This window comes from Mytilus trossulus, chromosome 9 (genome assembly GCF_036588685.1).
Source record: "Mytilus trossulus isolate FHL-02 chromosome 9, PNRI_Mtr1.1.1.hap1, whole genome shotgun sequence".
NCBI lineage: Eukaryota > Metazoa > Mollusca > Bivalvia > Mytilida > Mytilidae > Mytilus > Mytilus trossulus.
The window spans coordinates 7,535,538-7,550,379 of NC_086381.1; the positions used below are offsets into that span (position 1 = coordinate 7,535,538).

Sequence of the window (14,842 nt, forward strand, 5' to 3'; positions counted from 1 at the left end):
TCACTTCCCCGGTATATAGATCTGAATAGACTAGTCCTACTTGCAAACTTAGTTTATTAACGGTATTTTATTAGCCGGGATAACCTAACCGTGAACCTGATTAGTAGTGACCCAGTGACGAACAGGTATGTAAACACAGCTAGTCTAAAAGTGGGACAAGAAGGGGAGATAATATTGGAGGTGAAGGCCATTGCTAGACACAAATTTTATGTAACATTTTCATAAATACCTTTAAAACTTCTAATGCGAAGATGTAAACAAAAGCAGGTAAGTTAAAACTGCATATGAAAATGTCCGATATTGTTTTATTCATTTATTTGATTTAAATCACAATGCAATGAAAAAATCGCTGTAATCAAGAAATTGTATTTACATATCTATAAATCCTTGTATTGGTTGATGACCCTGCGGACGCTAGTTATTTTGGTCATGGTCACTGTCTATCATTATAATCTGATTTCAGCTATTGCCGTTGATGCGATTGATATGCTGACCAGAAGGTTATTTTTCTCTCCGTCAATACTAAAACATTACCTTGATTTTTTAGTCTGACATGTATACATTTTTAAATCTAGGTTATACACGTGTGTGTGTTTACCTGTTTACAACTCTAACTAATTGAGACATGCATTCTGTTAGAAGTTTTGTTGATTATAATTAAGTTGCCAACTATGGCAATGAGAAATGATGACATAATATGACATCTCAAATGTGCAGTGCTTTTATCCTCTGAAAAATATAAGTACATGTGAACTTAACTTCATGCAACAACTTTAAGTCTGTTAAAGGGGCATTAGCTAGGGGATATGAACAAAATAAGAATACGATTTTGTTTGGTTCATTCAAAAGCGAAAGAATGAAAAAAAAATATGTTTTTGTTTTTTTTCAGCCAATTTGGTTCATTTTTGTCAAAATAAGCACAGGAACATTGGTAATGAACTATCCACTTGCAAGTGAATAATTCCACATCATTGAATATGTAATCATGTGAGCTTCAATTTAATACATTAGCTAAAGTTTCGTTATGCATATATTGGTCATGTACATGTTCAGCCAATGAAAGAAAAAAAAAGTCAACATTGAAAGTGACCATTGACTGATTCAATCTACATACAAATCATATTCATACAGGTAAAAATTATAATTAACTTATCTTTTTAACATATAATATGAAACCAAACTGATCTAGAAAAAATCCAATTGCAAGAGGTCACCATCTATTTATATTTATGTTTATGTTTATATCGGGTTATGTGACCGTCTGCAGTTTTCTGAGGTCATCTTGATAGTTAAAAAGGTTGTATCCAGATTAAGATACACCTGAAATTCTGATATATATATTATAGACTACAAGCATTTTTTTACGGTTTATTTCATTCTTATTGTAATTTTAATATATATTTAAGGGTGTTATAAATCAAATTTGAGAATTTAAGTCATACCAATGAACATAATTTTACAAGTTTACATGGCTAATATAATGCCCTTTAATATATTCCAAACTTGCCTGTTCATCTAATATACATGTATATTCAAGAAACTTGAGCCAAGTATCAGGTTATATTTATATTTCAACGGGGAAGAAAAGTAATGCTTTGCAAAAAGTGCTAAAGTTTGAATGTTTCTACACTAGTGATTTTTGGGGCCCTTTATAGCTTGCTGTTCAGTGTGAGCCAATGCTCCGTTTTGAAGACCGTTCTTTGACCTTTAATGGTTTACTTTTATGATTTCTGACTTGGATGGAGAGTTGTCTCATTGGCACTAATTATGATTACAAAAAAATCCTAAAAACAGTAGCTTAAAAAAATTACAAAATTAACAATAGGCCTGCAGATGCTGTGTTCAAGACTCATTGTTGGTCTTAGGTCGTCTTTTGCTCGTTGGTTAGGTTGTTGTCTCTTAAACATTTTCCCCATTTCCATTCTCAATTTAACTCATATCATCAATTTTAAAAATTTCATTGGTCATACTAAAACTATTTACAATAGTTAAAAGGTATGATATATCTATGATAAGTGTTTATTATTGACATTTTGATGAGGAGCTTTCATAACTTAAGGTTTCATTTAGTAGTGTTTGATATAAAAATTTATATATTTCTTATATAAACATATGAATGTTATCAGAATAATATTATAATCAATCCTCTTCAGCTATCCACGCATATACATGATTGATTTCATGTAGTTTTGAAAGGCTTTTTGACAATGGGGATTTGTGCTTTTATCTGTTAACATATAGTTTTTGCTTCTGAGAACACTAGTACTGAAGCAGTTGGTTCATACCAATAGACTTAAATATTTCCTTCAACCTAAAGCCTTGTCAAGTGGATTGTCTAAATTACCCTATACATATACTGGGTCCTATGATACACACTCAATACATTCAATGATATTCACTTTATTGAGGCAACAAAGGAGTACATATGAACAAGATTTAAATGGTCAGGTTATTCCTCGATACAAACTCTCTTAAGATCGTAACTTACACAATGGCCATTTGATTAGGGACTTTCTGTTTTCGATTTTCCTCTGAGTCTCATCTTTTAGTTTTTTATTACTTATTTGACAACATAATACTCCATAGTTTTTGTTTACTGTTTCTAATTGGACATTATTACAAATATATGTATATAATGCTACATGTAATAGAACTGTGACATTTATAGATTATCACTAAAAAGAGGATTAACTTCAATTCCAAATAAATAACCAATTATCACACTTTTTGTCAATTCTAAGAAAAAGATAATCTTTTTAAGTCCTTAATCCAAAATATGAAGTCTAATAGTCTATTTATATATAATAGATAAACATTTAAAAAAAAATACATCTTATAGTTATTGTTATAAATAGAAAGGTAAGGATGTAGATATAAATTTTCCATCAATTTAATAGTTTGAGATCCTCAATATAAAACTCAATCCTTATTACAATGTTACATTCCCAACTTCTTTGCATGAAGACCTACAGTTTGTGAATGGTAATGATTATTTAAAAATGGCTAGCAATTTGTTTTATAAATTGATAGACATTCTAATATATATAGTAAATGATATATAATATATGTACATGATGTAAGTTAACAGTAATTATAAGCTATTTATTGTTAGGTGACTACTGAATAAAATGTACTTATATTATGGGCTACAGTTTTTGCAATGATTTGCAATTCAAAATCTTTTTAATAAAGTAGAATTACAGGAGCCTGTAGTGTAATTCAGTGGTTGTCGTTTGTTGATGTGTTACATATTTTTTTCTTTCTTTTTTTGTACATGAACTAGGCCATTAGTTTTCTTGTGTGAATTTTTTTTACATTGTCATATTCGGGCCTTTTATAGCTGACTATGCAGTATGGGCTTTGCTCATTGTTGAAGTCCGTACCTTGACCTATAGTTGTTAGTTTCTGTGTCATTGGGTCTCTTGTGGAGAATTGTCTCATTGGATAATAATACCTCATCTTTTTTATACGACCGCAAATTTTGAAAAAATTTTCGTCGTATATTGCTATCACGTTGGCGTCGGCGTTGTCGTCTTCGTCCGAATACTTTTAGTTTTCGCACTCTAACTTTAGTAAAAGTGAATATAAATCTATAAAATTTTATCACAAGGTTTATGACCACAAAAGGAAGGTTGGTATTGATTTTGGGAGTTTTGGTCCCAACATTTTAGGAATTAGGGGCCAAAAAGGGCCCAAATAAGCATTTTCTTGGTTTTCGCACTATAACTTTAGTTTAAGTTAATAGAAATCTATGAAATTTTGACACAAGGTTTATGACCACAAAAGAAAGGTTGGGATTGATTTTGGGAGTTTTGGTTTCAACAGTGTAGGAATTAGGGGCCAAAAAAGGGCCCAAATAAGCATTATTCTTGGTTTTCGCACAATAACTTTAGTTTAAGTAAATAGAAAATAATGAAATTTAAACACAATGTTTATGACCACAAAAGAAAGGTGGGTATTGATTTTGGGAGTTTAGGTCCCAACAGTTTAGGAATTAGGGGCCAAAAAGGGACCCAAATAAACATTTTCTTGTTTTTCGCACCATAACTTTAGTATAAGTAAATAGAAATCTCTGAAATTTAAACACAAGGTTTATGACCATAAAAGGAAGGTTGGTAATGATTTTGGGAGTTTTGGTCCCAACAGTTTAGGAATAAGGGGTCCAAAAGGTCCAAAATTAAACTTTGTTTGATTTCATCAAAATTGAATAATTGGGGTTCTTTGATATGCCGAATCTAACTGTGTATGTAGATTTTTAACTTTTGGTCCCGTTTTCAAATTGGTCTACATTAAGGTCCAAAGGGTCCAAAATTAAACTTCGTTTGATTTTGACAAAAAATTAATCGGTTGGGTTCTTTGATATGCTGAATCTTAAAATGTACTTAGATTCTTGATTATCGGCCCAGTTTTCAAGTTGGTCCAAATCGGGGTCCAAAATTAAACTTTGTTTGATTTCATCAAAAATTGAATAAATGGGGTTCTTTGATATGCCAAATCTAACTGTGTATGTAGATTCCTCATTTTTGGTCTTGTTTTCAAATTGGTCTACATTAAAGTCCAAAGGGTCCAAAATTAAACTTAGTTTGATTTTAACAAAAATTGAAATCTTGGGGTTCTTTGATATGCTGAATCCAAACATGTACTTAGATTTTTGATTATGGGCCCAGTTTTCAAGTTGGTCCAAATCAGGATCTAAAATTATTATATTAAGTTTTGTGCAATAGCAAGTCTTTTCAATTGCACAGTATTGCGCAATGGCAAGAAATATCTTATTGCAAAATATTGTGAAATAGCAATTTTGTTTTTAATTAGAGTTATCTTTCTTTGTCCAGAATAGTAAGCAAGAAATATCTAATTGTAAGAATTTTTTTTATTTGGAGTTATCTTTCTTTGTCCAGAATCAACTTAAATCTTTGTTATATATACAATATACAATGTATATTCACTTTTTACTACCAACTGATAAATTAAAATATTCTTTACCATTCAGTGATAACAAGCAGTTTTTTTACATCTTAATATTTTATGATGTATTTAAATGAGTAGTTATTGTTGCAAACTCCATTAGAAATTTTAATTGAGATTAGTTTTGGAATAAGGGAAAGGGGGATGTGATTAAAAAAAATGGGTTCAATTTTCTCATTTGAAATTTCATAAATAAAAAGAAAATTTCTTCAAACATTTTTTTGAGAGGAATAATATTCAACAGCATAGTGAATTGCTCTAAGAGAAAACTAAAATTTTAATTTCATTGGAACACATTCATTCTGTGTCAGAAACCTATGCTGTGTCAACTATTTAATCACAGTCCAAATTTAGAGCTGAATCCAGCTTGAATGTTATGTCCATACTTGCCCCAACCGTTCAGGGTTCAACCTTTGCGGTCGTATAAAGCTACGCCCTGCGGAGCATCTGGTTTTTTATATAAACTCAACTAACCTCCTTGCCAAGATAGACGAGATATGTATGCATCGTACATGGTCTAATTTAGCAGCTATCCCAAGCGCAGGAATGTAATAAAACCTATAGATGCTACATGTAAGTGACACATGCTTGAAGTTCTAACTGTGTCACAAGGAACAATTGTACCCCTAAATCTGTCTAATTTTAACTAATCTTGACATTATATGGTTTCATGCAGCATAGACATGGAAAAAATGATGGAAGCTGTTTCTAACAGTTTATTGCTACCAGTTTTGTAATTCAAAATTGCGAAATTTCTCAGGTTCAGTTTGGAAGTGTTTGGGTATTAGTTTTTATCACAGGAATTTTGAATATGAACCTATCACTTGCTGTTGATAATATCTTGAACTTTTGTCCTTACCAATGCCTGTTTATGAAAAGTTCAATAAATTATTATTATTAATGTCCAGTTCATGATCTTCAATCGTGTGCTATTATTCCATACATCTAATTTGTTTATATTTCTGCTTTATTGGTTCTGATATGGCATTTTTATGTTCTCAAGGTTATGGATATTTGCAAGTTTATAAAAATTATTCTAGACCCCACGCTTCATTGTACTGATAAGATAGACCCCACATTTCATTGTACTTATAAGGTAAACCCCACACTTCAATTTTAATGATACAACAAACCACACCTTTCATTGTACTGATAAGATACATCCCACACTTTTATCTTAATGATACAATAGACCCCACATTTCATTGTTCTGATAATGTAGATCCCCAATTTATTGCACAGATATGATAGATCCTATGCTTCATTGTACTCAACTTACTGATAAGATAGACCCCATATTTTATTTTACTGAAAAGATGGACCACACACCATATTGTCAGGATAATAGACCCACACTTTATTTTACTGATTAGATAGAACCTATACTTTACTTTTAAGATAAGATAGACTCTTTGCTTTATTTCACTGATAAAATAAGACTCACACACAAGACATTGGGGTCCATTAATATCATTTATTTGAAACTTTAACATGTGTGATGATATTGTAACAAGGATTGAAATTGAATTTCAGGAAAGCTCCATCCATGTCCTTCACCTTTTTGTCTGAACCATTATTTATAATTTGCTTGACAACTTGTTTATATTGCCTGCATTAATGATTACAGAATTGTCAATAAATACATAATAAGGTTCTATGTATAGGTATAAACTATAGTAAGAGTAACAAATCCATTATTTATCAACTGTGCCAGGGCTGTGTAGCCAGTCAAGGTCATTAAACACTTCCATCATTCATTTGTCATTAGTTCACAATCTTAGATGGACTTGATTTTCAAAAGAACATTGTATGATAAAAGACAGGCTAATAATTTCAAAGGGACATTCAAACATAGTGAAAAGTGGAAAATAATGCCATTTCTCTAAATTTTAATGAAAACGTCAAACAGACAGACACCTAAACAAAACGCAGCATTATAAACTAGAGACTGATCATGAGCAACATGAACCCTAACAAAAACTGGGTGAAATCTCAGGTGATTCAAAAGGGTAATCAGATCCTGCTCCACATGTGGTAACCATAACGTGTTGCTCATGTTAGCCCAAACTCTGTGATTAGTCTAATTTGGCAGATTACATTTGTGGAAAAGGGGACAGGGTTGTAGTTACCACAATTGAAACATATATACTTTTGTAATCTATGAAGCAGATATTTTATAACAGTCAACCAACTGATGATATGTAGTGTCTGTAAATTTGACTAAAGATGATTTCAACTTTACTACTTTAAACATTTGGTTTAATAGCTTCCTTAAATTTGAACAGAAACCTTCTATCAAGGAAATCATGATATGAAAACAACCCCTGGAATATCATATCACCTAGGATATATATAATCTGGTATTTAGGCAATAAAATGTGTATGAGAAAAAGCATTCTAGGGGAGGACAAAAAAGATACATGAATTTGAATTATATTCTTTAGAGCAGTAACAAAATTAGGTTGGCAAATTCTAATTAGCATATTTGAATCACCAAAGCACAAATGTGTTTCTTGGCCAGTCTTGTAAATATTTGACAAATTTCATCACCTATTTACATTATAAATCATGAATTGTAAATGGTGTCCCTATATATATAACTTGTAATTCTGAGAGGACTGAATATGTCTAATAATCTATTGTGTATTTCTTAGTTTAGGGGGATTAGAACACTTTTATTGAAACAATTTCAGGACATTTAAGCAGAGGATTTAATAAGTTTGAAAGTTTTGTAAACTTATACTGATATATTGGCATATATACTGTTTTGCATACACACACTGATATGTATACACTAACACTGTTTTCTGCTCTTTGCCTTTGAACAGGTTATTGTCTCTTTGACACATTTCCATTCTCTATTTTATACACACTCAACTACAAAGATAAGTAGTGCTTGTCACAAAAAAATAGTAATTCAGAAGACTCATGTCAATTATATATTATATTTGGATAATGACCTTGAAAAAAACTGTCATGAATAACAGGCCACATTCCCATTCTAATATATATGTGATATTACAATGTATTATTACATAGGAGGATATTCTCATTGAAATCTCTTTTTCTTAGCACTAGTTTATATGGTAGGTAACACTAAAGTATAGTTTAAGGTTATTTAACTATGGTCATGATGATGCTGTGGTTATATCAACTTAGGTGGTAAACATGTTCATTACAATTTGAACATTTTATTGGTTTTGACTGATTTTTTTTAAGCTTACTGAAAGAATGGATGCATGATTTTAACAAAGGAGTTACTGGATTATTCTTATTTTAAATGAAACGAGGCAGTTGAATGCTGTATTTGAGTTGTATATATTGTAAGCTGTAGAAAATAGATTTTTTTTATTAGCCAATGTGACTAAAACCAACAAACTTTTTTTAGCCACATACAGATTCACGAGCCACACAATTTAAGTGATTGTTTTTGGGGTAATGAATTAAAAATTTCTGAGGCCTTTTGAAGAAAAAACAATATTTTTGTATTCTTGCAACAATAAACATCTAAACTATATTATGTATATATGTGTACCTAACAATTTCAAAAATAAAATATCATAAAATTGAAAATGGAAATGGGGAATGTGTCAAAGAGACAACAAGCCGACCATAGAATAAACAACAGCAGAAGGTGACACCAACAGGTCTTCTTCAATGTAGCCAGAAATTCCCGCACCCGGAGGCGTCCTTCAGCTGGCCCCTAAACAAATATATACTAGTTCAGTGATAATGAACACCATATACTAATTTCCAAATTGTACACGAGAAAAAAAATTTGTATGATGTCAAAATATTTGTAATTATCATTAGCAATACTAAGTGCTAACAAGCTGGCTACACGAAGTAGTAAACATTGTTTTGTATATATACTTGTTATGCAAGGTATGGTATAATACTTTTTTTTTTTAAATTTTCTTCATTATAAAGTTGAAAAATGAACATCTGAGCTTTTTTGTGATGAGAAGAAATTTCATTAATGGTAATGAATTATTATTCTGTTTTTGTTTATGTAATTCAGTACATGTGTATTCCATATCGTTTAGCTGTCATTTTCTAGTCTTGTTGAACAAAGGTTTGGTTATAATTGGAAAATATGTTTTATTGTATGAAAAACAGAACAAAGGAGACATGTTTCTGTTAGGGTTTGACTTTGAAATATTTTAAAAATAAATTATATAAATTTTGATATGCCAATATCCTGGCCTAATGAATGACTACTATGATGACCCCAATCAGTAAAGGACTTCTTAAGTATATGTAAGGTTTCCTGGTCTTCAATGTGAACTCTTCTGCTCTTCCATTATTTTAATATATATATATATACACACTGAAAATTTCAGCTGACAGTCTAAGTAGTTGAACAACTGTGTCACTAGCCTGTCAACACTGAGCTTGTGAGTCAATAAAGATTGGAGTGGAACCCATATGCCATGTGTACCTCATATGGGTATAAGTTCAATCTTAATTGACTCAGTTTACCAGTTTTCCTGCCAAGGAGCAATACAGCACCATTTCATCATCCACCAATAACAACAGGCTATTATGAAATAGCCAAATCGAAGCAAAAGTGGGGTTTAGTACCAAAAAATGGTCAATTAAATCAGTCAATTGATTCATTTAAACAAAACATGAGTTCAATAAATAAAAAATCTGAAATAGGTATTCTTTTTTTATGAAGCAAGACTGTACTATGTATCACACAATACCTCCCTTCTTCAAGTTTATTTGTAGACAAGTTTACCATTCATCCAAACTTGGGATAAGTTTGATCATTGAGTTTAATTAAAAAAGTTGAGGAGAATTGGTAAAAAGGTTCCATACTGTAGAAACATTAATTTTCATTAGGTGAAAATTTTGTGGTTTTGACTCTATATAAGATTTCTTGGGGATTTAATATTGTGGTTTCATATAATTTTTTAATGGAAGTGATATTACATGTATATGTAGGTGGAATTTTTGTGGAGGTTTTAATTTCGTGGATATCTTCTTTCCAGGAAACAAACTAAATTAAATCCTCCACGAAAATTTCTGCTTTTACAGTACCTGTCATGAGGATAGCACATTCAAAGTTCAGATCTTATTGATGCTCATTAGTTGAATTATAAACTGAAATGGCCATGGCAGAAAAAAAACAAAAAAAACCCACAAACAACAGCATACAAAGCTCAATATCTAAGAAAACTAATGACTGGGCAAAACAAATCAAGATATATGAAGATCCATGGTTGAGTATGACTGTAACATGTGTAAGTTAACACCCTTCTACTGTACTGAATGTTTTCTGTTGTGATATGAACATGGTAAATATTTTATCATGTTTTTCTCTACTTTACAAATTCTTCACACCTTCACTAATTGTTTTGAAGATTGGACTATGAAAAACCTTGGATAAAATTTGTTGTTTTATTTTCAGATATTGTGTGAGCTAGAAGGGGATAATGAAGAGACCCTTTGTGGTGTTGTATACAGTGTTTAAAGTTTTCTGAAGTAAGTGGCAAACAAACTTTTTTTGCATTATTGTCATGAAGGTTAAATATTATCACTTCAATGTTAGATAACCAATCAAAATGCATGTTATTTACATCAAGTTAAATAAAAAAAATATCATGTATTTGAGGTTACCATGGTAATGCTTATAATGATGACACAAACACAAATGTCACAATAATAAACATGTAGAAGATTCCTGTACATACTCAAGGTAAGGGAGTAGGTCTCACAAAATTTCCTCTTTTTTAATCTTCTTATTTATACATAATGGAACCGAGATATATGTCTGTATATGACCTACCAAAGTTTTGAAGGAACTTTCAGTGTCATTTTATGTATACAGAATATTTGAATATGATCAGTTATAGTGTATTCAAAATGCTGAGCGTTAACACCAAGAGGTGTAAATCATTTATTGTTTTACTTATGTTCTTGAAAGGAATAGGGATACTGTTCAATATTTTCAGAACCTTTCATATTCTTGTTAGACAAATTGACTTTTAGACACCATGTAGATGTGTTGCCTTCTCCAACATTGAATTTGTTAATTTATTTTAACATAAGTAATCATTTATAGGCATCTAAGCTTTTAAAAGGACGGTCAATACTTAGACCAGGTCTCAAGGACATGACCATGTTTGTTTAAAGTTCAGCACACAGTTAATCTTAGCATGGGAACATTACACCTCTAACGCCTTATCAACTGTAATTTATTTACATTCCTTCATAAGTACTGGTATGTCTTCATGAGAAGCTTTAAAAAAAAAGTATATGATTGAAGATTGTCTCTCTCTTTCAATCTTTTCCCTTGTACCTTTGAAAATATTTTTAATGCCATCCATTTAATATTTGGTTTGTTTAAACTTGTCCATTTTTGATGCCCTAGCGCCATCTCCAAATTCTAATGCCATTAATATTGGTTGCAGAGATTACAATATCTGAAAGGTAAAAATGCACCAGCAACTCGTAAACAAATCCCTTTTTAATTGGATTTTAGCGATCTAGGAAAAATCTTCATGAACCAGGTCTCCCAAACGAATTCCTTTATATTGGTAATCAAGGGATCAAGAGATGAAGAACATGTTTCTTTATGAAGCTGTGACAACCCAACAACTCCCTTTAAATTGGAATTGAAGGGATCTAGACTATTTGATTTTTTTTTTTGTATGAAGCTGTACGTGATATTCCAACAATGCCTTTTATATCAGGATTTAAGAGATAGAGAATATTTTTTTGTATTCTTCAAGCTGTGCCCATAAAGTCCCTGTTCACTGGGATTTAAGCATCCAGAGTTATATTCATTTCTTTATGAATCAATTCTTATTCTTATTCTCTTATTCTTATGAATCAATTATATGACTTGAGTGACAGGCTACATACAATAATACTCAAACAAGCCTGTTAAAGGTGAAGCATACCTTGAGATTGCCAAGTCATCAAGAAGATCTCAAATTATTTTATGTTCAGTAGCGATGTTTGATTCTGCTGTCAATTTTATGCAGATGTAACCGGAGAGCACGAATTTCATTACAAAATTGCTTGTCTCCACCGGGACTCGAATCAGGGACCTCTGTGTTACAAGGCAGCTTGCTAACCGACTGAGCTAAAGAAGTACTTCCTTAACTCAACCGCTTATGGCTAACTAAGTATCTACTAAGTTTTTCTAAGGGAAGCAATCCCGTCACACAGATATGACTGTTGTTTAAAATATTAAAGAATTCTTTTAGAGATACAGAACTTTTACATTACTAGTATGTAATCGGATTATAGATGATATTGACTCACATTTATGTTAAAAAAAAAGCTAAGAAATAGGAAGAAATCTTCAATAAGCTTGGCACCCACATCTTCTTTTTTATATTGGCAAGCATTTCTATCCTGCATATATGCCAAAGTAAAAATTAAATTTATCATCAGGAATGACTTATAATTTTTTTGAGATAGCACAGCTCTTTCATTTATTCTGAAGAACATAATTTATATGATTCTAAATTTTGGATATGTGGTAAATGATAAGAATATATTTTGAAGTGAGATTATTTGAAAGGTGATTAAAATAATTAGCATGGTTGCAGTACTATATTTACTAATGCTGCCCATTAATAGGTTAATGGAAAAGTTTATATATCCAAGTAATCATTGATTATATAATAATATTTATTTAGATATGATAACACCTATTCATTGATTGAGAAGTATGTTACATGTATGTATAACTATAACACACTTAAAATTACCTCTACCTGAACTAGAAAAAGGGGGCAGAAGATGCTTACAGGAGTAATCCAAAGAGATATAAAAAAAGACATTAATTTACCAGACCAATAATCAATGAACATACATTGTCCTTAGTTCTTTATAAGCAGAACATATATTGATTACAGTATATTATTGTAAGTTCAGATGAACTTTGATATATATCTGGAACACATAGATCTCTTAATAGGTATATTTGTTTTATCTAAATTCCATTCACAGCAGACCTTTAATAATAAATTGAACTTTTGAAACCTTAAAAGCTGAGTGATCACAATTGTTGTTTTTTTATTTTCTGTATATTCTTTATTTACACATCTCATGAAATTAGAAAAATTCAAATCTTGTAAACATTGTCATAAAGTTCAAGGTTATCCATTATGTTTTAACACCCTGGGTAATTCGAACTGCCAATAACACTTGGATACATCAGTACCTAAGCATGTGGTATTAGTGTAAATACTGTCATTTACACATAAATCACAAGGGCACTTACTTATTACCTTTCCTGATAATATTGGCTTTTATATAAGGGTGATAATTAAAATTATTGACTTTGGTTCTGGATAACATGTGATGTTCTGTATATTAATTTATAACTCTTGTTTTTAGCCAAGCAGTACTGATTTCTTATTACAATAAACCAGCCCATACAACTCCATACAACTCCATCTGACGTCAGAATATATAGAACAACATCTGACATCAGATATCATACAACTTGAACTCCATACAACTTCATCTGACATCAGATAATATACAACTTGAACTCCATACAACTTCATCTGACATCAGAATAGAGTTGTAATGTCAACATATTGAACTAACCAATGTAACAACACTGTGCTAACAAATATGCTTTTAAAACTGGTACTCTCTCAAACAACTACTTAGCATTGCTAACTGATTTCCTGACTCAGTCTGAGTTTGGATATAACTCATATGGAAGGTACTTTATGAATCATTATATAATTACAAATAAAAATATCCCTGTCAAAATTTAATAAAAAAAAAGGTGGTATTTACTCTTCATGAGTTTTGCCTGTAATCCTTGTAAACAAAATGTAGAGTTAATCTCTCCTAAGTAACCTTTCTTAGTGGAAGATATACCTTCACTCCCTTTTTACAATATTACTTAAGTATTCAGACAGGGACATGGGGGGCATGCACCCCCCCCCCCCCCCAAAATTTACTATGCATGGGATAAATGCATTTGAATGTTGAAAAATATTTGGAAACCTCCTTTTAAATGGCTGAATCTGCCCCATAAAGAAAGAATGTTATTAACATTCAGACATACAGTGGGAAAATGATAATTGTCACTAATGAGGTAACAGTTTGTAACTTGTCACTAATGGGGTACCAGTTTGTAACTAATGTCACTAATTAGGAACCAGTTTAAAACATATCACTCAGTGTCCAAACTGACAATTTCAAGGTAATTCATTTACACATCTTGATTAAAAGTCAAGGCTATGAAATTTAGATAGAAACCAAAATATAATTAATATTTAAAAAAATGTTTGAAATGAAAAATTGGTGATTTTATATGGCAAAAATACTATTTGCAACTTATTGGTGGGGTTGGTTCATGTATTGTATTAAAATTGTTGGTCCAGCAAATACTTTTATCAGACTTTCTCAGATACTTGTGTACATACCAACATCATATTTAGTCAGTTGCTTGGAAGTGATGAATTGTAAGATGTTAGCAATGTTTTAATTGGTATAGCCTTTGAAAAAAAATAATCACCAAATGCATTAGATATTCAGAAAAGTTGGAATATTGAATTTTTCACACAGTTAGCCATGCAATGCTACAATACAATTCTAACTACAGACAATACTTGGTATCTTACATTTCAACTCAAGTTTCTAGTTTGTGTCAACACTTTGAAAGAAAATAGTCATTGTTTTTCATGTTTTTTTTCTGGACTCAAACTACTGCTGGATTAAAAATTTATACTGAATTGTACCATATTTTTGAATGTACTGCATCTTTTTTTTTTAACATAAAACCAGAAAAATGAAAAGAAATATTTTTTGTTTAGAGTGATGCAATCTATTACAGCAACCAAAAAGTAGAAAAAGTATAGTTTTGACTTCATAAGTTCATGAAGTTTCATAC

At 31.0% G+C, this 14,842-nt stretch overlaps 1 protein-coding gene across 4 annotated transcripts in view; it reads left to right on the forward strand.

Annotated features, from left to right (window-relative positions):
• Positions 1–128: 128 nt before the first annotated feature.
• LOC134685051 (protein cycle-like) overlaps positions 129–14,842 on the forward strand; it is a 61,570-nt gene continuing 46,856 nt past the window's right edge. Inside the window, exons 1-2 of one of the 4 annotated variants that reach the window (XM_063544428.1) lie at positions 129–267; positions 10,382–10,455. The gene's annotated coding sequence lies outside the window, so the exon portion shown is untranslated. Of the gene's footprint in view, positions 268–2,837; positions 2,860–10,381; positions 10,456–10,553; positions 10,670–14,092; positions 14,153–14,842 lie in introns of those variants that run through there. The other 3 variants (XM_063544429.1, XM_063544430.1, XM_063544432.1) reach the window with 3 other exon arrangements.